This window comes from Bos javanicus, chromosome 10, assembly GCF_032452875.1.
Source record: "Bos javanicus breed banteng chromosome 10, ARS-OSU_banteng_1.0, whole genome shotgun sequence".
Lineage (NCBI taxonomy): Eukaryota > Metazoa > Chordata > Mammalia > Artiodactyla > Bovidae > Bos > Bos javanicus.
In genome coordinates, this window is record NC_083877.1 from 8,464,774 (window position 1) to 8,490,797 (window position 26,024).

The 26,024-nt window shown below is 42.7% G+C and overlaps 1 protein-coding gene and 1 non-coding gene across 7 annotated transcripts in view; one reads left to right on the plus strand and one right to left on the minus strand.

Moving 5' to 3' along the window:
- Nucleotides 1-26,024, plus strand: part of PDE8B (phosphodiesterase 8B) — a 264,149-nt gene that overhangs the window by 113,585 nt on the left and 124,540 nt on the right. The window lies entirely within an intron of this gene.
- Nucleotides 10,061-10,194, minus strand: LOC133256300 (small nucleolar RNA SNORA41). Its single transcript, XR_009739173.1, has one exon. It is a non-coding gene; the product is annotated as a small nucleolar RNA SNORA41 (small nucleolar RNA).

Genomic DNA, 26,024 nt, shown 5'->3' on the forward strand with positions numbered 1-26,024 from the left:
AATGTTAAAAGATGAGGATCATATTTAGTGAACTGATTTCATGCAACAAATCATGTCATAGCCTCCAATGCAGAAGCCTTTGAATGAGCTAAAAAAATTACAGATTTCTGTAGACCCATTTATAGCCTTAATCCTTATTTTCTTAATCTTTTTTCTCTGGAGAGTTTTCCTGAATAAGAAAGTTTGGTAGGCATTAAGTAATAATGATTGCAAAACATTGGTAAAAAATAAAACAGTGTTTTTCAAAAACAACATGAATTTTTGAAAGTTAATTATGGAATCTGATTCATTCTCTATCCCTTAAGCCCACCTTATACACTCTCCTGCCTCAGATTTGCTCATTGATCAGCTGAGTGACTCATTCACCTCTTCCTACTTCCTGGAGGTTTAGCATCAATGTTAAAAATATCAAGAAAACATCGCACAGCAGGTTCGAGTGAGTTGCCTCATTTTTGAGTCGTGCTTCCCTTTCTGAGCTTCAGAGGGGCTGCACTGAGCACCCATCTGCCCTGGCAGATCTCGCAGGGGTTAGTGAGACAGATCTCTCTTCTGGAGTCTGAAGCACACCTAGCAGCCCTCACTGTGCCCGCCTGACTTTGAAGCCCCTGCCCTGTCTCATCCCTTACTGACTCTCACATTGCTCCCTGTTCTTCAGACCAAGATCTTAATCAAGGTTTCTCACCAGCCTCTTCAGTCATCATGGTGACCCAGTCCCCAGACAGTGGGCAGCTTTCTTAAGACTTCTTGTATGCTGTGAAATGATTACAAAGAGATGGCTTATGAGAGCAATCAGAAGAGAGTTCAGGTGATGGCAGAGTCCTTAGTGAGCAAATGAATTGTCTACAAGTGAGCCTGGAAATTGTTTATTTAATTGGAGATTAGAAGGAGATGTTTCCTGGAACACATAAACAATGAGCAGATTCCTTGAAGAGATCTCCTTACAGGACAATGTGTATCACCCACCAAATTAGTTTAGTTGATGGTCCTTAATTTTCACTAAGGGAAAAAAAAAACCTGGTGGACAAAGGTGACAGGCTGGGCCTTAGGAATGGGAGAGGTTATTCAGCTAAAGGATAGTGACCCCTGTTGACCACTGAGCAGCTTCATTTGCTTTTGTACTTTCAGCATCTCGTTTTCTCCCACGCTCCCTCTTAACCCTTCACTCCCACCCCTACTCTGTGCTCTTAGCACCTGTTAAGCAACGGACTGACTTGATGATGTATTTGGGTGAGGGATCCTGGAGCTCCTAAATCCCAGGCTCGACTAGCCACCTTGCTTGATGAGGCCTGTAGGGGGGTGCACGCGCACAGAGGGTGGTGTAGTGACTGTTGATGGTTTTGCTGTTACATCTTGCCCTCCCCCATTCAGGGTGGGACTGGGAAGTCTTCCTCCACCAGACCATGTGGAGAACTCCTTGAACAGAAAGAAGAACCAACCTTCTCTCTGAGAGGTGCGGCAGGGCGGGCGGGATCGAGACTTTTCCTTAGAGTGACTCCAGTCGCCCGGGCATGCTTCACCTGCTACATGGGTTCGGGTGTTAGAGGAGGGGTGTTTTGGAGTCCCACAGGACGTCAAAAATCTCCGGAAAACAGTGCCCTTCCAAGTGTAGAGTGCAGGCTCATCCCTTGCCATTTGTTCAGGAATTCAGCCAGTCCTTGGGGTTAAAACTGTTCATAAAATCCCTGACATGATGACATTGTGGGAACACTGGCCAAACTCCCAGCAGAAGAGACTCCAAACTGTAAAGGGATGTGCTGTAACTGCATTTCAGTGGTCAGATCCCGCCTTTTACTTGCCTCTCCCTAAGTCACTGCAGTGATGGGTCACCAATATCAGGAAGTAAAGGATGTAACAGTTCAACAACATCAAGAAATAAAGGATGTCACAGGCCATGGGATTTCTATTTGGAGATCAGTGGTGGAAGTGGAGACTGTGGTGGGGTGGGATGTGGACGAGGCAAAGGCAGGTAGAGCATCTTGCAAATTTCTAGTCGCACCCGGAACAAAGAAGGTGGTGGCTGAGGGTCACAGGGGCAATTCATTTGTGAAGACGTGAAAAATGACATTTTTGAAAGCAGGTAGAAATATTAGTGAAAGAGGGAATAATAGGACGTGGCCAAGGAGTAGGCCAGAAAGAGTAGAATCAAGAATGGGTAGAAGGAAGTGGAAGGAAAAGTCACTGAGGCAGTGGCGGACATCCCAAAAGGTACTCGGTCTACCTGTGAGAGCCACCCTTTCTCGAAGGCTGACCAGGTGCCAGGTGCCTGGCACCTTCTAACCTATACTTTCTAGTTACTTCGTGTTTTAAGATGAGAAACCTGGAGCTCAGAGTGGGTTACTCAGCTGATGTGTGGGGGAGACGGGTGTCAGTCAGTGTGACTTGCCGACTCCGCTCAGCAGGAGTCTTGCTACTCAAAGTGTGGTCCTCAGAACAGCAGCGTGTGAAACCCTGTTAGAAATGTAGTCTAGGGATGGCCATAGCTTTGGGCTGAACCTGACCTGCATTTGGACACCATCCCCATGTTGTGCGTCTACAAGTGAAAATTTGAGAACCCTAGTCTGAAGCTTGGCCCCCTGCTGTCCCTGAGAATGGAATGCTAGCTTGGCTCCCTGCAGAGCTGGGGGAGGGGGGAGGGCTGGGGGGAAGGGTGGAACAGCAGTCATCGGAATATGATAGGTTGTATTAAGAGAATACTGCTAAAATGTTAGGATGCCTGAGAATTCACAGGTTAAGGCTAGACTGGGTAACGGCTTCAGATAAGTCGATGTAATTGTGCTTTCTGGAGAGAATGCCCAAGTGACCTTGATTGACTCTGGTTGTTCTAATATTCTTAGCTGCCCAGTCTCCCAGGAGTGTCATGGCAGAGCTGGCTGATTTATTATCAGAAGACTTGCTGGGAATACTATATATAAAATAGAAAACAAGAAGAACCTACTTGTAGCACAGGGAGCTCTACTCAGTACTCTATAATGGCCTATATGCGGAAAGAATCTTAAAAACAGGGAGGAGATATATATATATGTAGAACCGACTCACTTTACTTACACCTGAAACTAATACAATTGTATAAATCAACTATACTCCAATAAAAATTAAAAAAAAAAAAAAGGAATTGCAATGCCTCACACATGGCCTGTTTTTCCACAGCCCGATGCCCCAGGAACACGTGGTTCCTTCACTCTCTTCTTTGTCTGACTTGTCCTTGAAACCTCCTTCTGCAAAGACTCCCTTGCCTACCCCGGCCCCCATGTCCTTGGCCCACCACCCTTTGTATGCTCCCAGTCGCCATCTGCAAGGCTGGGGCTGGTTCGTGTCTCTGAAGGACTCACCATGGTGCCTGGCACATAGTAAGTGGTCAGTAAGCACTAGTGTCTGAGATTAGCCTTATGGGTAGGTGTCATGGTTGAGAGCAGAACCTGTGGTGGAGAGAGAGTCACTCAATATAAAGCGGGCAAACATAGCCAATGATCCCAGCCAGCACCATATTGAAGTGGTGACTGAGAATTTTCTGTGCTGGGAAGGGAAGGGCCAGAGGGCAAGATGGAGGCGGAGGAATGGTCTTGAATGGCTCTGCGGCTATGAGGGTAGTTATAAGGTAGGGGGGAAGGAAGCCATCATTTTGAGGAAACTTGCTCATCCAAATCATTCTAGTTGTAAGAAAGTTTTGTATTTGTTATCGCTGGTTTTACAAGTTAGAAAAAGTATATGAAAGGGCAGTTTTATTTTTAGGTTATGGATATGTCTGTGCTATGCTGAGGCCTTTGTGATCAATGTACTGTATATACCAGCTCCCATTTTAATGTACATTTTATAGAACCTAAAGTCCATTTTTACTGTTTGTATAGTTATTTTTTGATATTTTATTTTTATTAATGTGTAGTTATTTTCAGAGTTATTGAATCTTTGCTTCTATCCTTAATTCTATCTGTAATTTATTTCAAGTCAGTTTCTTGACCAGGTATGTAATCACCTACCGCATCATTCTTCCTGTGGGAAAATAGGGTCAAGTTTCTTAATAATTTAGTTTTTTAAAAATTTCCTAAACATCTATTACCTGGAAAACTCTACAAACATTGCATTTTGAGGGATGCACTCATGAGCTAGAAATTATTTGTTCTTCAGGGAGTTGATAGCCTGAAAGTGGCTCAGTCATGTCTGACTCTTTGCAACCCCATGGACTATCCAGTCCAGGAATTCTCCAGGCCAGAATACTGGAGTGGGTAGTAGCCTTCCCCTTCTCCAGGGGAATCTTCCTAACCCAGGGATTGAACCCAGACCTCCTGCATTGCAGGCGGATTCTTTACCAGCTGAGCCACAAGGGAAGCCCAAGAATACTGGAGTGGGAAGCCTATCCCTTTTCCAGAGGATCTTCCTGACCCAGGAATCAAACCAAGGTCTCCTGCATTGCAGGCAGATTCTTTACCAACTGAGCTGTCAGGGAATAGCCTAGGAAGGGCAACATCACAGTTAGAAATAATTGTAAACTCACCAATGTAAGTCATATTGTAAGAGAGGGGAGATACTGTGCTCACCGAGGGTGAACAACTCACTTTTGGCTGGAATGGGAGTAGAGGCTAAAAGCTTTCAGACAAAGGCAATGGTTCAGTTTGACCTTGAGGTTCTGTTTGATAGGCAGAAATAAGGCAAAAGGCATTCTAGGTGGACAAAATATTCTCAAATGAGTTGTTTGGATTTCCATAAGCACATTGTCATGCCAGATGGTTCCATCTCTAGATAACAGTTTTTGTTGTTTAGTCACTAAGTTGTGTCTACTCTTGCGACTCCATGGACTGTAGCCCACTAGGCTCCTCGGTCCATGGGATTTCCCAGGCAAGAATACTGGAGTGGGTTGACATTTCCTTCTCCAAGGGATCTTCCCAAACTGGGGATTGAACCCATGTCTCCTGCATTAGGGCAGATTCTTCACCACTGAGCCACCAGGAAAGCCTGGATAATGGTTAAGTATCTACAAAAAGGAGGAACTACTATTTCTTGAATGCTTGCTAGTATTCAGGTACATGTGTTTTATCTCAGTCCTCATGAAAACCTGATGAAGTAGGGAAGGATGACAGCCTTGATGTACTCCTTCCCCAATTTTGAACCATGTCCGGTTCTAACTGTTGCTTCTTGACCTGCATACAAGTTTCTCAGGAGGCAGGTAAGGTGGTCTGGTATTCCCATGTCTTTAAGAATTTTCCACAGTTTGTTGTGATCCACACAGTCAAATTGGAACATAGTCAGAGGCTTTAGTGTAGTCAGTGAAGCAGAAGTAGCTGTTTTTCAGGAATTCTCTTTCTTCATGATCCAGCAAATGTTGGCAATTTGATCTCTGGTTCCTCTGCCTTTTATAAACCTAGCTTGTACATCTGGAAGTTCTCGGTTTACATACTTTTGAAGCCTAGCGTGAAGGATTTTTGAGCATGACCTTTCTAGCATGTGAAATGAGCCTAACTGTATAGTAACTTAAACATTCTTTGGCATTGCCCTTCTTTGGGATGAAAACTGATCTTTTCCAGTCCTGTGGCCACTGCTGCATTTTCCAAATTTGCTGACATATTGAGTGCAGCACTTTCACAGCATCATCTTTTAGGATTTTAAATATCTCAGTTGGAATTCCATCACGTCCGCTAACTTTGCTCATATTAATAACAGTGGTTCCTAAAGCCCATTTGACTGCATACTCCAGGGTGTCTGACTCTAGGTAAGTGACCACATCATCATTGTTATTCGGGTCATTAAGGCCTCTTTTGTATGGTGCTGTGTATTCTTGTCATCTCTTCTTGATCTCTTCTGTTTCTGTTAGGTTCTTGCTGATTCTGTCCTTTATTGTGCCCATCCTCACTTGAAATCTTCCCTTGATACCCAGTTTTCTTAAAGAGATCTGTAGTCTCCCATTCTGTTGTTTTCCATTACTTCTTTGCATTATTTAAGAAGGCCTTCCTGTCTCCCCTTGCTCTTCTCTGGAACTCTGCATTCAGTTGGGTATATCTTTCCCTTTCCTCCCTTTCCTTTCTCTTCTCTTCTTTTTTCAGCTATTTGTAAGGCCTCCTCAGACTATCACTTTGCCCTTTTCATTTCTTTTTCTTTGGGATGGTTTTGGTCACTGCCTCCTCAACAGTGCTATGAACCTCCCTACATAGTTCTTTAGGCACTCTGTCTATCAGATCTAATCCTTGAATCTATTTGTCACTTTCCCTGTATAATCATTAAGGATTTGATTTAGATCATACCTGAATGGTCTAGTGGTTTTCCCTACTTTCTTCAATTTGAGTCTGAATTTTGTAATAAGGAGCTCATGATCTGAGCCGCAGTCAGCTCTTGGTCTTGTTTTTGCTGACTGTATAGAGCTTCTCCACCTTCAGCTGCAAAGAATATAATCAATCTGATTTTGGTATTAACCATCTGGTTATATCCATGTGTAGAGTTGTCTCTTGGGTTGTGGGAAAAAGGTGTTTGCTACAACCAGTGTATTCTCTTGACAAAACTGTTAAGCATTTACCCTGCTTCATTTTGTACTCCAGGACCATCAGTTCAGTTCAATTCAGTCACTCAGTCGTGTCCAACTCTTTGCGACCCCATGAATCGCAACACACCAGGCCTCCCTGTCCGTCAACCAACTCCCAGAGTTCAGCCAAACTCATGTGCATCAAGTCGGTGATGCCATCCAGCTATCTCATCCTCTGTCATCCCCTTCTCCTCCTGTCCCCAATCCCTCCCAGCATCAGGGTCTTTTCCAATGAATCAACTCTTTGCATGAGGTGGCCAAAGTACTGGAATTTCAGCTTCAGCATCAGTCCTTCCAATGAACACCCAGGACTGATCTCCTTTAGGATGGACTGGTTGGATCTTGCAGTTCAAGGGACTCTCAAGAGTCTTCTCCAGCACCACAGTTCAAAAGCATCAATTCTTCGGCACTCAGCTTTCTTCACAGTCCAACCCTCACATCCATACGTGACCACAGGAAAAACCATAGCCTTGACTCGACGGACCTTTTTTGGCAAAGTAATGTCTCTGCTTTTTAATATGTTGTCTAGGATGGTCATAATTTTCCTTCCAAGGAGTAAGCATCTTTTAATTTCATGGCTGCAATCACCATCTGCAGTGATTTTGGAGCCTAGAAAAATAAAGTCTGACACTGTTTCCACTGTTTCCACATCTATTTCCCATGAAGTGATGGGACCAGACTCCAGGACCATACTTCCCTGTTATTCTAGCGTTCTACTTTTGCATTCCCTATGATGAAAAGAACATCTTTTCTTGATATTAGTTCTAGAAGGTGTTGTAGGTCTTCATAGAACTGGTCAACTTCAGCTTTGGCATCATTGGATGGGGCATAGACTTGGATTATTGTGGTATTGAATCGTTTGCCTTGGAAATGAACCAAGATCATTCTGTTGTTTATGAGAGTGCACCCAAGTACTACATTTCAGACTGTTTTGTTGACTATGAGGGCTACTAGATTTCTTTTAGTAGTAGATATAATGGTCATCTAAATTCAGTTCACCCATTCCTGTCCATTTTAATTTACAGATTCCTTTTTTTTTGGAATACAAAGAAATTCTTTATTTTAAAACAATTCTAAAAATGAGATGAATCAGATTGAAAGGATAAGATTGGGGAAATGACAGATGATAAAAAAATGAGAACAATTAAGATAAAAAGTATGAAAGAAAACAATGGAATTAAAAAAGCATGTGGCATAGGGCAGGGTGGAGGGAAAGGAGGAATAAAAACAAGAGGGGAAGAAAGCAAAGGTATAGGAGCAACTAACACATTTTAAATGTGTATTCCGTGGCATAATTTGGCCTGGAGAACACCCTCTCTTTTCAGCACAGCCATGGTCTACACTGCTTTCTTTAGGAATAGCTTGTCTACCAATTTCATCTCTCATGCTGTCCAACGCTCCAAGTTCTTTGGAGTTTAGCCCTTGGCATTTCAACTTCCTCATGGGCTGTGTGCATGTTTCTGAAATCTGAAATACATACTGTCTGACTATTTGCTCATATCCTAATTATTCTCTAATTGTGAATAATTAGGATAATGAGCAAATAATTTACAGATTCCTAATATGTCGATGTTGACTCTTGCCATCTCCTGTTTGACCACTTCTAATATACCTTGATTTATGGGCCTAACATTCCAGGTTCCTGTGCATATTTTTCTTTACGTTCCCCTTCATGGACCACAGCCTTGTTATGGCAAAGGTCTTGCATAACTCAATGAAGCTGTGAGCCATGCTGTGCCTGTCCACCCAAGATGGAGAGGTCATAGTGAAGAGTTCTGACAAAACGTGGTGCACTGGAGGAGGAAATGGCAACCCACTCCAGTATTCTTGCCTCGAGAACTCTGTGAATAATATGAAAAGGCAAAAAGATATGACACCAGAAGATGAGCTCCCAGGTCAGAAGGTGTCCAATATGCCACTGGAAGAGCGAAGGGCAGCTGACTAATAGCTCCAGAAAGAATGGATCATCTGGGCCAAAGCAGAAATGATGCTTAGCTGTGGATGTGTCTGATGGTGAAAGTAAAGTCTGATGCTGTAAGGAACAGTATTATATAGGCACCTGGAATGCTGTGGCAGGTCCCTTGCTCAATGTGTGGGAAACAAGTAGCACCCTGACATTCTGGGGACATGAAGATTTCCACTTCAGCATAAATTCAGAGGATTAATTTGATTTTATCAAGTATCTTATTCTCCCCTCATCCAATAATTAGAAAGCCACAGTGCTCAATGAGAAATAATAGATGGAAAAATAAGAATATTTCGATGTTGGAAGATTTACAACTTAAAACGTGGAAATTTCAGTATTTTAGGATTTTTTTCTCTTTTTAAGTTTATTTGGCTGCACTGGGCCTTAGTTGCAGCATGGGAAATCTGTTTCCTCGACCAGGGATTGAACTGGTGCCACAGAACCCCCAGGGAAGTCCCAGGAGTTTAGGATTTTAGCAGTTGATATCCCTGAGTGTCCGAGCATACCTCACCTAAGCCAGAGTATGATACCAATAAAAGCCCATTCAGCATTTTAAACAGTAGGGGTGTGGCGAGGGAAAAAGGTGAGGTTAGAGAGAGCCAGGTTTTGTTGAGAACCAAATGAAACTATGTGTTCAGAAATTTCATCTGCTGGCCTACTTTTAAACAAAATCTTTTGAAAAAACTGAGAAATGCAAAAAGTAAAGTAAAACTCACCTATACTATCACCAGTTTAAAAGCATATGTATGTATGTATAACATGTAAATGCACGTACATACTTGTTCCTGTGTGTCCCATACATACATGTCTATGAAGTTGTTCTCCCTGAAGACCTACTCCACCCCCACCCTGGAGGTAATCGCTATCAGCAGTTTGAAATCTGTCCTTCCCAATTAATACCTTGTACTTCCTCCTTATCCATAGTGAAGATCCATATTAATTTCCACATACAATCCCCATTTTGTCTTTTTACAAAAACAGGACCATTCCTTTTTGCTTTTCTGCCATTTTCCCTTTTTAAATTTAAGGTAACTTCAGGCCCATTAATGATCTTATCTTTGACTTCTAAGAGAACATCTAGAAGGTCCTCCCACGAGGGTGCAAACACCATTGAATTCTCAGCAAATTGTAGGAAAGGCTGGGAAGGTGGTCTTCCGGTCAGTTTGAGGGCAACATTCTTCAGTATGTGAAGCCTGGGAGTAAAAGAAAAGTATCTTGAGTGACATACTACCATGACTCTACAGAAAAAGTTGTGCATCTGCTTTTAATTGCTTTCAGCGCTGCACAATTCTCCTTAGTTACTCTGTGAACTTGTAAGAACCCACCCACGGGGAAAGTCAGATCTGACACATTGAGAGAATTGTTTTGAGGATTATAAGTCTTTGTGTCCCAAATACAAAGTGCTTCCAAGATAATTTATAAAATGTTGAATTTAAGTATCTCAACAAAGAAAAAAAGAATCTAACCACACAAGACTAGACATCTTAAAAGTAATCATTATCCTGTGCACACACCAGAAGGTACTTAAAAATGATATAAACTGTAGTATAAATACCTATACTATCATCTTTTTTTTTTTTTTTTACACCTTGTGTTTGTCACACACATGCCCACTTTCTGTTGTGCTGAGAAAGAGGTGTTGAGTTGTGTGACAGTTTCTTTCCCACAGTGGAATGCCACAGCTGCTACCTTTAAGAACAGCTGCAGACCAGTAGCTGTGGAAACTATCATCTTTTGAACTGAAGCAAGTACATATGCTTGTTACCCTTTGTGCTGAATTAATTATGTAAGAGTGAAGTTCAAAATATGAGTGTAGTAACTGTATGATGAATGGCCTAAATTGCTTAAGTCGTTATCTCAAACCTCCACTTCATTTGTTTGTAGAGTTCTTCTGAAGAGCTTATCTATTACTTGGACCATGCAGAACACATACCTGTCCATATTGGGTCAAGGCTGGCCTGGTGAGCTCTGTTGCTGAGCGCGGCTGCACAGCCATAGTTCGGAGGTTGCTGGGGCCACCGGAGCTGTTCGCCTGGGCACCGAATGTTCTCACGTTTCTCTGCATCTCAGGTTACTGCTCTGGCTCATTTTCTGGGATGACCACTGGGTCTGTGTGGCTTCGGATTTTTCCCTGCTTGTATACGTAGTTGGCTGAGTTAAGGCCCAAGTTGACTGTCACTTTTCTATAGAAAAAGTCCCTCGTGTGACCCTCTGTTCAGAACTTGGGCTATTGTCTTGCCCTTCTGAGGTCCTGGTAGGTAGGAACCCAACTTCCTGACCTCAGCCTAAGAAGAGAAGGTGCTGTCATGCTAAGTTGTCATAACACATCTCTTAACCCAGTTTTTTCATCTCCTGTGTTCCTCTGAGATGAATATCATGGGGCCAAGTGTCTTTGAAGACTTCTACTTGAGATCATAACAAGATGCCATCTTATTTTAAAGAGAGAAAAGCTTTTCAAATATTTGAGTGGACAGGTTGGCATATGAACGCTAATACTGAAAACATAGTATAGAATCAATCTTCATTTTAGTTTCTCTCTTCCCAGCAAATACCTGCTTAATATAAATTGGTGCTTCAAACAATTCCCATTCATACAGGATATGAAGTGCATGATATGAGGATAGGACATGTGTGGCTCCTGTCTCTCCTGACTGTGGCAGTGGTCAGTGTCACACTTTAATTGCTGTAAACATCTGAAATCAAACAGATGTATCCCAGCTTGCAAAATCATTTTAATTGCTTTCTTAAAGTGTTTTTGTTCCATCCATAATTATATTTTAATGTCACATTTTGCTAAATACTCTTGATTATGTGGAGCTCTGATGAGTGTGTATATATAATAAGAAGAGAGACTTTAGATTCAGGAGGGTCAAAAAAATAAACTTGCTTAATTCTGAATTTCCAATTCTTTGATGATTTGATTGTAAACAGGATAATTTTTTAAATTGTATTTACAAAATGTGGTGCATGACTTGAGCTGCAGTTGCTATTCTCATGTCAGTTACTTTTATTTTATTCTGTATTTTTCCATCTTGATGTTCTCATTGTTGTATTCTTTTAATCTCTGTCCTTGGAGCTTTTTCACACCTTAGTGTGGCTCCCATCTCCCCCTCCCCCCTTTTTTAAGGTCAGTATTTATTGGAAACTTCGGGCCAGGTGCTATATGTTAAGTGTTTGCCAGACATTGCTTTAACTACTTAATTATAAGAACTCTGTGATGAAGGTATTAGTATCCATGTTTTATAAATATGCAAACTCAAGTCCAGAACTGTTAGATAACTGCAAGGTTACCCTGCTGGTTAGTGATGAGAGTTGAATACAGGTCTTACTTCCAAAGCCTGCACTTGACTAACTGCCCTGTACATGCTTCTCTGAGCCAACTTTGGGTTTTCTTTAACGCAAGAGTGACAGTATTAGTCTGTCAGGGTTATCCGGTGTCCTGTGCGTGAGTGGCATGGCGCTACTTGAACGGCATGGGAGTGAGCTGCCCCTTTCTTGGTTATGGGTAGCAATATCTCCCGGTGGGTGCACTTCACCTGCCACCCAGCATGCTCCCCAGCTCTGGTCGTGTGCACCGAGGAAGTGCAGGTAATTTGGAAGTGCCTAATTATGCAGGAAGGTGGTGATAAGGAGAGGTATGCCCTTGAGAGCCTTACCCTTAACGCCATTTATCATCTGAGAGATGGGACCATCCCTAAGGCCACGCAGGGCAGGTGGTTGGGTGTTAAGCTGTGTACCAAAGAGCCTGTCACGGAGCCTGGGCATTGTATTGTCTTCTGGGCACCTGGCCTTCATCTTCCAGGCACTTGTATGCCAGCCCTCTGCTGGAACCACGGCTGATCACACCTGGTTGTCTGGAAGCCTCCTCCCTTCCACCTGCAGTATGGTTCTCAGGAGCCCTATTGGTGGTAGAGGACCAATGTTGTAAGTGTATATGTGTGTAATTTCCAATTTATTACAAACAAGTATTCATAAAATACAATCAAAATGGATTACTAGAAAAATTACTTTTTATAAAAGACATATAAAACATAAAAGCTGAAATATTTTATCAGAAGATTCAGCAGCAGTAAAATTACATTTCCAAAAAGATCAAGGCAATCCAAATTGCTCTAAGTTTCTAAGCAGTATTCTCAATGTTCATCCTTATCTCATTGCTGCTGGAGAAGAGTTTCCAGGCTAGTACCAGCCTACAGAGGACACTGAAAAGCTGGCCCAGCGCTCACCCTGACGGAGGCTGGCAGCACGTGTGTGGGTGCAGGTCCTCCTGCCAAGGCCTGGAGGGGCGCCCACTGCCATCGGCTTGCGTGTGGAATGCTTGGGCATGGAGCAGTGCCAGTCCCTTGCTGTTGTCCATCAGCGCTCTGCCCTTGAAGCTCGGTCTCTGCCTCAGTTCTGTGCCGGTTTCCCTGGGTCCCAGAACTCAGCCCGGAATCCTGACTGATGTGCTGTGACACAGAGAGGGCCCTGCCAGCCTTCTCCCTCCAGACTTCCATTCTTCTGTCTGGACGCATGGTCGTTGGCAGGATTCCGAGAAAATGTATCAGTTTCTTACTGCTGCTGTAACTAATGACTACTCATTGAGTAGTTTTAACAACAGAACTTTTTTCTCTCCCCTGGTGGCTCAGATGCTAAAGAATCTCCCTGCAATGTAGAAGACCTGGGTTCAATCCCTGAGTAGGGAAGATCCCCTGGAGAAGGAAATGGCAACCCACTCCAATATTCTTGGGCTTCCCTGGTGGCTCAAATGGTAAAGAATCCGTCTGCAATGCAGGAGACCTGGGTTGGGAAGATTCCCTGTAGAGGGGAATGGTAACCCACTCCAGCAATCTTGCCTGGAGAATCCCATGGACAGAGGAGCCTGGCAGGCTATAGTGTGTGGGGTCGCCAAGTCAGACACATCTGAGTGACTAACACCTTCACTTTTACTTTCACTTTTATTCTTTCAGTGTTCTAGAAGCCAGAAGTCTGAAATGAGTCTTATGGAGTAAAATCTAGGCCTTGACAAAGCTGGTTTCTTCATGAAGCTGTAGGGGAGAGTTCAGTCTTGCCTTTCCCAGCTTCTGTTGACTACCAGCATTCTTTAGCTTGTGGCCACATTAATCTCTGCTTTCACATCACATGGCCTTTTTCCATGGTCACATCTGCCTGTTACGAAAACATTTGTATTTACAATTATAGCCCCTTCTGGTATCCAAAATAATCTCCCCGTCTCTAGATCCTTAACTCAGTCACAATTGCAAAGACCCTTTTGCCCAAGTTTTGGGGAAGAGGAGCTGGACCTCTTTGGAGGACAGTATTCCGCCTACCATCTCCAGATTTGGGAATTCTGGTCATTATCATCTGACCCACTATAGGTGTTGCTTCTGCCGTGTGCACTCTTCACACACACACACACACACACACACACACACACACACACACACGACCGTCTGCCAGGTGGAATCATTTGTTGGGTCTGAGGTTGTCAGAGGCTGGGGGCACTGGTCTGGCAGCTAATAGTTATTGAGTAATTTGCATTTTAGACATTCTGCTAAAGACTTTGTAGATTAGCCATTTAATCCTCAAAGTCACCCAAGGGGTACTGTGGCTTCCAACTTGGAGATGAAGAAACGGCACGTTCAGGAGATTAGACAGTTGCCCAGGGCCCCCTGGCAGGTAGGTGTCCAGCCGCATGCAGTCCCAGGCAGTCCGGCCCCATGCTGTAGTCTCACCTCCATGCCAGGCTGCCCTTGGACAGAGGCAGCCCCTGAGAGGTGAACTTCAAGCACGTCTCCTACCCCCAAGCACCAGTCACAGGCCAGAGCTAGTGCCCCAGGCTGGTTCAGCTCCCTTCCTTTCCCATCTGGCCTGTGGGATGCACCTCCCCCAGAAGCCAGGAAGAACACTTCCACCCTCTCCCAGAAGAGCTCCTGAACCAAAGTGAGTGACTGTGAGAAGAGCCCCTACTCTTCCAGGCAGCCTTTGGACAGGAATAAGTTGGCTATCGGCCAGTGCTGGTCCTGTCATGATGTGTCGTTAAGCATTCCTGGCTAGAAGTCAGACAGGAGAGGGCACCGGAGGGCGTTCTCCCATCCTGTGCTCCTGGGAACCTGCCTTGGCTTCTGGCAGCCCTGGGACCCTCTGGGGCCTTCTGCTTCCATTTAGGAGGCGGTGCTGGCAACACTCGCTGGTACCGCAGCAACTGGGGTTTTGGGAAAGGCTGTTAGGCTGTGAGTCATCCTCCCTGACAGCACATTCTGAGTTCTGGTGGTGCAGTGTACAGCCGACTTAGGAAAACTTAGAAATCGAGAACCCTGCCTGGTAGCCAGAGGCAGAAGCCAGATGTGGCAGAGAGCCAAGCTCCCTCTGATGGCTTCCCAGGTCAGCCTGTCCTGAATCCCCAGTCAGTGGAACCATAAAATGCACGCAAAGGGATGTGTCACGAGAATTAGGGCGTAAACTGCAGGCCGACCTTAGAAAGTGCTCAGTGAGGGCTCTTTTGTGAGAGGTGCACGCCCCGGGGCTGTCCACACTGGGCCTGCAGCATCAGGAATCCACAGGTGAATCCTGCCTTCTCCCAGACTAGGAGTTTATGAAATCCCATGGAATCTAAGTGCTGTCATATCAGTGTGGATAGACTATTGATGAGAATACAAGTTATTTGTGTATCTTCTACGTTATGTAAGTAAGAACTGAAGTGGCTTATTATTTTTTAATTTATTTTTTGAATCGAAGGATAATTGCTTTGCAGATTTTTGTTGTTTTCTGTCAAACCTCAACACGAATTAATTTTGCTGACTTCTTCATTCATTTTTGGCTGCCCTGGGTCTCTGTTGCCGCTTGCTTCCCGCAGGCGTTCTCTAGCTGCCGCAAGCAGGGGCTGCTCTCTAGCTGGGGTGTGCCGGCTGCTCACTGCGAGGGCTCCTCTCGTGGAGCACAGGCTCTAGGTGTGCAGGCTTAGCTGCCCTTCAGCATGTGAACTCTTCCTGCAACAGGGGTCGAACCCCTGTCCACTGCATTGGCAGGTGGACTCCCAACCACTGGACCGCCAGGGAAGTCCGGAAATAGTTTATTTTTAAGTAGAGTTTATTTTTAGAGCAGTTTAGATTCATAGCAAAACTAAATAGAAAGTACAGAGGGTTTCCATATACCACCCCACCCCCCCCACATCCCCACACATGCACAGCCACCCTCCATCAGCCTCCTCTGCCAGAGTGGTGTTTTTGTTGAACATTGAGGAACCTGTACTGATACATCATTGTCACCCAAAGTCCACAGTTGACATGAAGGTTCAATCTTGGTGGAGTACATTCGATGGATTTAGACAAGCTATCGTGCCATATATTCACCATTATAATATCACGTGTTGCCCTAAAAATCCTCCTCTCTCCCTACTCATTCTCCTTCACTAACCCCTGATAACCACTGATCTTCTTACTGTCTCCATTGTTTTATCTTTTCCATAGTCCTATAGTTGGGAATATATAGTATGGAGTCTTTTCAGATTGGCTTCCTTCACATATTGATATGGGAGAAGGCAATGGCACCCCACTCCAGTACTCTTGCCTGGAAAATCCCATGGACGGAGGAGCCTGGTAGGCTGCAGTCCATGGGGTCACTAAGAGTCGGACACGACTGAGCAACTTCACTTTGACTTTTCACTTTCATGCATTGGAGAAGGAAATGGCAACCCGCTCCAGTGTTCTTGCCTGGAGACTCCCAGGGACGGGGGAGCCTGGTGGGCTGCCGTCTATGGGGTCGCACAGAGTCGGACACGACTGAAGCAACTTAGCAGCAGCAGCAGCAGCACATACTGATATGCATTTAAGGTTCTTCCTTGTATGTTCATGGCTTGAGAGTTCATGTCTTTTTTTTTTAAAACCACTGAATAATGTTTCATTGTTTAGATGTACCACAGTTTATTCACGCCTTTACCTACTGAAGGACACCTCGGTTGCCTTCAAGTTTTGGCAGTTATGAGCAAAGCTGTTCTAAAGGTTCAGGTGCATACTTTTCTGTAAATGTACAACTCCTGTGTTGTTATTTAGTCGCTAAGTCGTGTCTGACTCTTTGTGACCCCATGGACTGTAACCCACCAGGCTCCTCTGTCCATGGAATTTCCCAGGCGAGAATACTGGAGCGGGCTGCTATTTCCTTCTTCAGGGGATCTTCCTGACCCAGGCACCAAACCTGCACTGGCAGGGGCGGGGGTTCTTTACCACTGAACCGCCAGGGAAACCCCTTTCAACTCCTTTGCTGCTGCTGCTGCTGCTGCTGCTGCTGCTGCTGAGTCACTTCAGTCGTGTCTGACTCTGTGCGACCCCATAGACGGCAGCCCACCAGGCTCCCCGTCCCTGGGATTCTCCAGGCAAGAACACTGGAGTGGGTTGCCATTTCCTTCTCCAATGCATGAAGGTGAAAAGTGAAAGTGAAGTCGCTCAGTCGTGTCTGACTCTTAGAGACCTCATGGACTGCAGCCTACCAGGCTCCTCTGTCCATGGGATTTTCCAGGCAAGAGTACTGGAGTGGGGTGCCATTGCCTTCTCCCTTCAACTCCTTTAGGTCAGTGTGAAAACCATGATTGCTATAAAAGTGTCAATTGCTTTGTAAGAAACCACCAACCGTCTTTCACGGAGCCTATATCATTTGCATTCTCACCAGCAGTGGCAGTTCATGTAACTCCACAGCCTGATCAGCATTTTGCACTGATCATATTTTATGTCTTCAGCATTCTAATGGATGCATGTATGTCACTGTTTTAATTAGCAACTTCCTAACGGCATATGATGTGAAGCATACTTTCACAGACTTATTGCCATCTATATATCTACTTTGGTGAGATGTCTGCTAAAATCTTTCACCCATTTTTAATCAGATTGTTTTTTATATTGTTGAGTTTTAAGAATTGTTTTTATGTTTTGATTAACAGTTCTTTATCACATGTGTCTTTTGCAGATATTTTCTCCCAGGCTTCTCTTCTCATTCTCTTGATATAGTCTTTTGCAGAGTAGATGTTTTTCATCTCATTGAAGCCCAGCATATCAATTACTCCTTTCATCGGTTGTGACTTTGGTGTTCCATCTAAAAAGTCATCTAACCTATTTTATCTTCTAGGAGTTCTGTAGTTTTGCATTTTACATTCAGGTCTAGGTTTTGTTTTTATAAACTTTTAAATTGAAGAACAATATCCAAGCAGAGTTTGAAAATCATAACTATACCATGTGATGAATTATCACAAAGTAGACATTTTTGTAACTATCACACAGGTGAAGAAATAGAACCAGTACCCCCAGAAACCCTTCTTAATCATTACTCTCTTTTACTATTTTGACTTATAAAATCATGCAGTAGTGTTGCTCATTTTTGAACCTTTGTAAATGAAATCGTAAAGCATATGTTATTTTATGTCTGTTTTCTTTTGCTTAATATTATATTTCAGGGATGAATTCATGTTGTATTTTGCTGTGTTTAATACATTTTCATTGCTGCATAGTATTCCATTGCACGGTTATACCACTGTTCAATCTATTGGTAATGAACATTTAGGATGTTACCATTTACGACTATTATAAATAATGTGACTATGAACTTTCTTATACATTTCTTTTGATTCACATATGGGCACATTCCTGTTGGGCATTTACCTGTGAATAGATAAGTAATGTCACCATATTTCCAATTTGTGCCTAACTATCCCAGTATATGCCTAGTCTTCCAGTGAAAGTCGCTCAGTCATGTCCAACTCTTTGCGACCTCATGGACTATACCGTCCATGGAATTCTCCAGGCCAGAATCCTGAAGTAGGTAGCTGTTCCCTTCTCCAAGTCTTCCAGAGTAATAACTAATTATGTTCTCTTTCCTTCTAAGAATCATCCCAGTTTGGGCAATAGAAAATATGTCTTTGGATGAGTAGAAGTTTAATGTAGTCTAAGACATCTTTCCCTACCCCCAAGGTCATGAAGATAGTCTCCTACATTATCTTTTAAAACCCTTACCATTTTATCTTTTATATTTGTTCTTTATGTTAACCCAAATGAAGTAACCTTTCACATTTACTATATCTGATACTCTCTATTCACTCTGTTCCTTCTGTTATCATTTCTTTAATCCTAAAATAATTATGTTAGCATTTCTTAGACTGCAGGTCTGTGGGCAATGAATTGTCTTAATTTTCCTTTGTTCAGAAATGTCTTAACTTTAAGGTTGTTGCTCCTCTGTCCACAGTCCTCAAAAATGCAGTAGATTTTTGAGTCATTGTCCCACTGTGTGTAACCTGTTGTTTTTCTCTGGCTAACTTTCTTCTTAGGGTTTCAGCAGATTATTCATACAGAGTAACTTTCTTCATCTCTGTCTCATTTGTGATTTTGACTTCTTAAACTTGTAAACATATGGCTTTCAGAAAATTTGGACAGTTTTATTGTATTTTTTCCAAATATTTTCATCTCCCTTTCTTTATTTCTTTTCTCTACCTGGAACTTTAATTATCAATATGTTAGACCTTTCTGATATTGCCCACAGATCCCTAGGTCTCAGTTTATTTTTTTCAACCTTTTTCTCTTTTATTCAGGTTGGATAACTTCTATTGATGTACTTTCATGTTCATGAACTTTCTTCTGAAACCTCTCTTCTGATATTAATCCCATCTAGTGAATACTTCTGATATTCTATTTTTCAGTTCTAATATTTTTACTTGTTCTTTTTTACCTTTTTTATTTTGGGCTGAGATTTCTTCTCTTTTCATTGTGTGCATATTTTTCTTTACCTCATTAAGTATAGTTGTAAGAGCAGCTTTAAAGTCTTGTCTGATAATTTCAATATCTGGGTTATCTCTGGGTTGCCATTGTTTATATCATGGACATTGAGAATGATATGTTGAGGAGACTATGAATTCTGTTTTAGTCCGAAGAATGTTGACTTTTTGGTTTATTTTTGCAGGCAGTTTAATTTGATTAGACTCAAAGTGTAAACACTCTGTCCTCTAGGGTGTTTAGAAGCTCAAATCTCAATTAAGCTGTTTTATCTTTAGCTGGACTCCTTGGAGTTTTCCCTGTTCTTTTGTGGTTCAAGAGTCAGCCAGAGCTTTGGGAAGAGTTTAGAATCCCCCTTTTCTGGTTCCCTCTTGCTGAAATTCTCCTTTCGCTGCCTAGCAACACTCATTGCCTCAAGCTCCATCTTCTGGTTCCTTAGACAAGATTGGTGGTCAGCTCTTTGTCAGAGTTTTATCCTCTTGTTATTTCCCTACTAATTTGATTCTCCTGTTGTCATGTATTTTAACACTCTATATTTTTAAATTCAAGAAGACATTGTCATTGTTATCTAAACACAAAATTGATTTGGACTTACTCACACATGTATCTTTTTTCCAATCTATGAGCTTCCATCTGAGATCATTTGTCTTTGAATGACTAAAGGTCTCTTATTAGTATTTCCTCTACTGAAAAATTCTCTCCGTTTTTGTTTGTCTGAAACATCTATTTTATTATTATTTTTGTAGAATTATAGGTTGTCATGTATTTTATTTCAGCACTTTGAAGATATCATTTCATTGTATTCCACCTCACATTATTTCCATTGAGAAGTTTGCTGTCAGTCTTGACTATTGCTCTGCTAAAGCAATGTGTCTTTTTCTTTGGCTATTTTAAAACATTTTCACTTTGCATTTTGCTTTCAACAATTCTTTTATAGTGTGAGTACATGTGATTTTCTTTGTATTTTTTCTTCTTAGGGTTATAGTGCTTCTTGAATTTGTGATTTGATTCACTTCTTCACTATTGAAAAATTCTCAGCCATTTCCTCTTCAAATATCATTTCTGCCCCATTCTCTTTCCAGCCCTACTGGGATTGAAATTACATATATGTGACTCCTTTTCTCTGTGTTTCAGAAATGGCTCATATACTCCATACATTTTTCCATCCTTTTGTCTCTCTGTACCTTGACCTGGATCTTTTCTTCTGACATTTATTTTAGTTCTTTCTCCATTGTGTCTCATATTCTTATAAACCCACTCATTTGTGACTATTTTTAATTATTAAATTTTTTAGTACATTAATGAAAAATGAAGTTTTCCATTTCTTTTTTTTATAATTTTTAATTCTTTACCAAAATTTTACATCTTGTCTTTTTATTCTTTGTGAATATTAACCACAGTTATCTTAAAGTCTGTGTATGATAACTCCATTATCTGGATTTTCTATGTGTATACTTAATTATTGTCTCCCTTTAGTCAATCTTATTTTCATTGTAACCCAGTTATTTTTTATTGTATGTGGGACATTATATTTGAGCAGTTTTAGAGATAAATTGAGACTCTAGATGATGGCATATTCCTTCAGATAGAACATTCTTTTGCTTTTAGTTTGCAGCTGGACGAGGGAGGGATGATAATACTTGAGTCAGTGATAGAGACGATTCAAAGAAAGATTTCATCCCATGTGAAGACTATTCTGTTTCCAGGTCAGTCCTATTTTTGTAGGTTGTAGCTCACTGAAACGTCATAGGTTGCTGCTCAACTGGAGACCTAAGGTGTTTACCAAGATCCTTCCTCCCTAGTGGGCCCCAGTTTTGTCCTTCCACTTCTGTGAGATGTACAGAAGCTCTGCTCAGCTTGTCATCTTCTGCTTTTGAATTGTCAACGGCCTGGAGAGGCTGTGGGCACCGAAAGCCATGTTCTTGCTTCTCGCCTTTCTTTCTCTCCCATATCTTGACCTGACAACGTCTCACTGCCTTGTGATCACATTAATACTTTCTAATGGATGTTTTTTAAAAAATATTCTTCCCAAATTTTCTAGTTATTCTTCTAAAAGGGTTGATTCAAAAAAACTGTGGTTCACAGAGGATAAAATAAGTTGCTCAGGGACATACAGGCCCTGGAAGTGGGACTGTCCTTGAAATATTTTTAAATAGGATACACAAGACCAAAGAAATCTGGGGTTTCAAGCAGCCTGCATCTCCAACCATCGTCAATAGGGTATGTCTGTGGATAAGTATTGGAAGCTATGCGTTTACCTGCCATGTTACAAAACTGGTTACCCAGAATAATAGTGTGTTTGTCCATGATCGCCCAGCTTGTTGATGTATAAGTTGGGACAGAATATAGATCTTTGATCTTCAGTCAGTTTTTTCCTACTGCACCTTGATGCCTTCTATTATTTTTTATTATTACTCAAGGACCCAGACCTCTGTCTCTGCTTTAGTAAATCATCATAGTGGCCCAGGAAGATCCTTCTCATTTATGGAAGTTGTCCTTGATTTACCTAACCATATACAAGAGTCTAGAGAAGGAAATGGCAACTCACTCCAGTATTCCTGCCTGGAAAATCCCATGGACAGAGGGGCTTGGTAGGCTACAGTCCATGGGGTTGCCAAAAAGTTGGACATTAGTTAGCAACATACAAGAGTGATCTCTTACCCCTTCCTCCTACTCTCCCTCACTGCTTTAGTCTCTCACATTGCCACTTTTATCTTGTCTTTGACCAACAGGTAAGTCCACACTGAAAGACACTTCTTCTCATAGAATGGCTACAGAGACTGCTTAATTAGTTTGGTCTCCTTTCATCGCTAAATATATTATGTTAGATTCTGAAGGAGGCTTTGGAGAATAAGATATAGAGGAAAATAATACAAGGAGGCCTTTGAGGAATTTGTAAACTCTTGATTGGCCTCTTTATTTAAAAATAACTCACAATCTCAGAATTCCTAACAAAGGCTTTTAACTTTTGTGGTTTAGCTGCCATTCTCTCAAGCACGTGGTATATATTTATAGGTCCTTATGTTAAATTATAAGCAGAATTGTGAGGTAGGGAATAGGAGATAAAATTAACCACAAGTTAATGTATTCCAACATCTTCTCTTTAAAAGGCTTGCAAATGTGGTGTTCTATGCTTCTATTTTTGACGGGAGAGCATTTTGGTGGTTACCATGAAACACTGGGGGCAGGGTGGAAGTATCATTAGCCTGGCAACTTGAAGACTTTGATTTTATTCCACTGTGACATCTTATGTGTACAACCTTGAATATAGCAGTACCCTCTTAGGCCTTACTTGGTGATCTGTAAATGAAAGGGTTAAAGAAGATGACCCCTTGGAAGCATTCCAGTTCCCAAATTGTTGGAAATCATCCTTCACCATGAGGTCAATGCCTTGAAGACTTTGTTGTAATAATGACAGTAAAAATGTAAAGCAGTTCTTGGTCTTCTGTGATACTGGGGGGAGAAAGGTGGTAAAGTTACCTGATACAGAAGCTGACATTTGTGTTTTCATGTAAATATGTCAGATAATTTAGGACCGCATTTTGATGCAAACTAAAGAAAGAGCTTATGTTATGATGATCCAGCTTATTAAGTTAGATTACAAATGTTTGGTTTCTGGTTTACTGTGGGGATTAGTAAGGACTTTTCCAAAAGAATGAATGAGAGATCAGCATAATAATATGTATCATTTATCAACTGCCTGATGTGCCAAGCCCTGGAGGTACATCCGTGAATAATGCACCGCCAGCAGCAGCCCTCCCCAAGCGGCATGTCTTATTACCTCTTAGTTACACATGGGGAAAAGGAATTCCAGATTTGGTTTTACATTCAAAACCGAATCAACATTGGCAGCTTTTGCTCTCCAGCAGCCTGCATTTTGTGCCAAGGAGCAGAGTAATCTTCCATGTACCAAGGGCTTTTTCGGCTTTTTAATGATGTATTAAATGAAACACCCACTCACCAAATATCTGTGAGTCTTGGTTGTGCAGATGGGTTGGGTGTTGGGTGCTGGATGCATCCTGTTACAGCCGATTATTTACTGTTTCTCTGACTGGTTGGATGGAGTTGCCATTTGTCTCCTGGGTCCTCTTGCCCCCAACAGTTTGTGGTAATGGTGACAAAATTATTACATGATAAATACAGGCATACCTCTGAGATATTTTGGATTCCTGTCCAGATCACTGCAATAAAGCAAATACCACAATAATGGGAGTCACTCGAATTTGTTTCTTTCCCAGTGCCTATTAATGTTATGATTACTATAGTCTGTTAAGTGTGCAATAGCATTATGACTTTAAAAACAAAGTATATAACTTATTCAAAAATACTTTATTGCTAAAAAAAACAAGTACTAATCATTATCTGACAATGTACAGGGTTGGCACAAACCTTCAATTTGTAAAAAAAAAAAAAAAATGAAGCAAATCAGTATCTGAGAAGCACAGTAAAGTGAAGTGCAATAAAATGAGGTATGCCTGTAATGTGGTAGATATATAAGCAGAAGAAAGGGAACAGCAATTTAAAGAGTCTTAAATACATTCCAAGGTTCTAATCATTTAAGATACCCACACCCGGGAAGGCGCTAGTGGTAAAGAACCCACTTGCTAATGCAGGAGACATAAGAGACAGGGGTTCAATCCCTGGGTTGGGAAGATCCCTTAGAGGAGGGCACGACAACCCACTCCAGTGTTCTTGCCCGGAAAATCCCCGGGACAGAGGAGCCTGGGGGCTACAGTGCTTGTGGTCTCAAGAGGTGGACATGACTGAGCAACTCAACCACCACCAGAATATTTATAGTAATTAATATATTGATTGGCTGGGAGGAGATGACACTTTTGTAACAGTGTCTTCCCATCCAGGAAGGCATATATCATTCCATTTATTTCAGTCTTCGTTGATGACGCTCAGGTAGTCTGATATGTGAGAGCACAGGTTGTGAAGTCAAGGAGTTCAAGTTCAAATTGAGCCCTGTATTAACTTGCATGGTAATGAGCAATTGTTTTTCCCAGTGACTGTCATATCTTGGGTGGTCAGCAGTTGTTGAATAAATGTTTCTTTTGACAGCCAGGGAGAATTAAACATGAGAGAGGGGCACAGAGTGAGGCAGTGGGAAGAGAGAGAGAGAACTGCCTTTTCTCAGCCTTCCTAGCAAAATCCCATGATAGAACTCTGACTGGACCAGGCTAAGTCACTTGACTGCCTCTAACCAGTCACCATAGCCAAGGAAGCCAAATGCTTAGCCATATTCATATAAATTCACATTTTTTTTTTAGAACTACTTAGCTCCCCAAACAGGAGTCAGTGGCCCCTGGGAAGAAAGAAGGAGGAGGTGGAAGTGGATGTTGGAGAAGCTGTCAAAAGAAACTTTAAAAAGGGATGCTGGACTTGATCAAAATGCCATCTAGGCATCTCTTGAGATGACCATGTATTGATTTTACCTTATTGGTGATGGTGGCATCTAGGCATCTCTTGAGATGACCATGTATTGATTTTACCTTATTGGTGATGGTGGGTTACATAAAAGATACCCTAATATTCAGGGTGCTTCCCAGGTGACACTGGTGGTAAAGACCCTGCCCGCCAGGGCAGGAGATGCAAGAGGTACGAGTTCCATCTCTGGGTTGGAAAGATCCCCTGGAGGGGAGGGCATGGCAACCCACTCCAGTATTCTTGCCTAGAGAATCCCGTGGACAGAGGAGCCTGGTGGGCTACAGTCCGTAGGATCGCAAAGAGTCAGACATGACTGAAGCGACTTAGCACAGCACAGTGTTAGGTTAGAACAAAACCTGCTTAGCTATGCCCTGTGGAAGGACCAGAGGTTCTGGGAGAACCCGCTTGTTTTCCTTTCGCTTCTCTTTTTCCGTCTTTGGCACTGCTGTGGGCTTCTCTGTCTCTCCTCGGCCCTCTGATACTGGTGTCTTCAGAGTTCTGTCTCTGGTTTCCTGCTCTGAGTGGTCACATGGAAGCTCTCCTCTGAGCTTCCTACTCGTGTATGCCACAGCCTGACCAGCTGCATGGCCCAGAGACAGCTCCAGCTCCCCACGTCCAGCACATAACTCATCAGCCCTCAAAGCCTGCTCGGCGTCATGTATTCTTGAGCTCCAATCAGTCACTCACACCAAAGTCCTTGAACTTCCTCTCTTGACCCTCCCTTACACACACATGTCTCAGTTGATTTTACAATCTGTCTTAGCCTTGCATCCATCCCCTTCTGTCCCCCACACTGTCCCTAATGCAGGCACCCATCCCCTCTTGTCTGCACGAGTCATTCTCAGACTTTAGTGAGCATCACAGTCACCTGGAGAGCCGGTCAGTTCACACATTGCTGGGCCCACCCCCAGAGTTTCTGACTCAGCAGGTCTGGAATGGCCTGAGGGGGTCCATTTCTAGTTAAGTCCAGGTGAGGCTGCTGCTGGTGGTTCAGGAACCACACTTTGAGAACCACAGGGCTGGATCGTTGCAGCAGCTGCTTTCTGGTTTCCGGTCCTCTGGCCTTGATGCCCTTACTCTATCCACACTTCAGCCAGAAGAAAACTAATGTTAATTGCTCAGTCATGTCCACCAGGTGATCCCATGGACTGTAGCCCACCAGGCTTCTCTGTCCATGGAATTCTCCAGGCAAAAGTACTGGACTGGGTAGCCATTCCCTTCTCCAGGGGATCTCCCCAACCCAGGGATCGAACCTGGGTTGCTGGCATTACAGGCAGATTCTTTACCACCTGAGCTACCAGGGAAGCAGCTAAATACTAATGCAACAGTGCTACCCAGAGGGTTAGTAAGTCCAAGTTGCTCACCAGGCAAGGCTGTGAGCTGACTCCTTCCT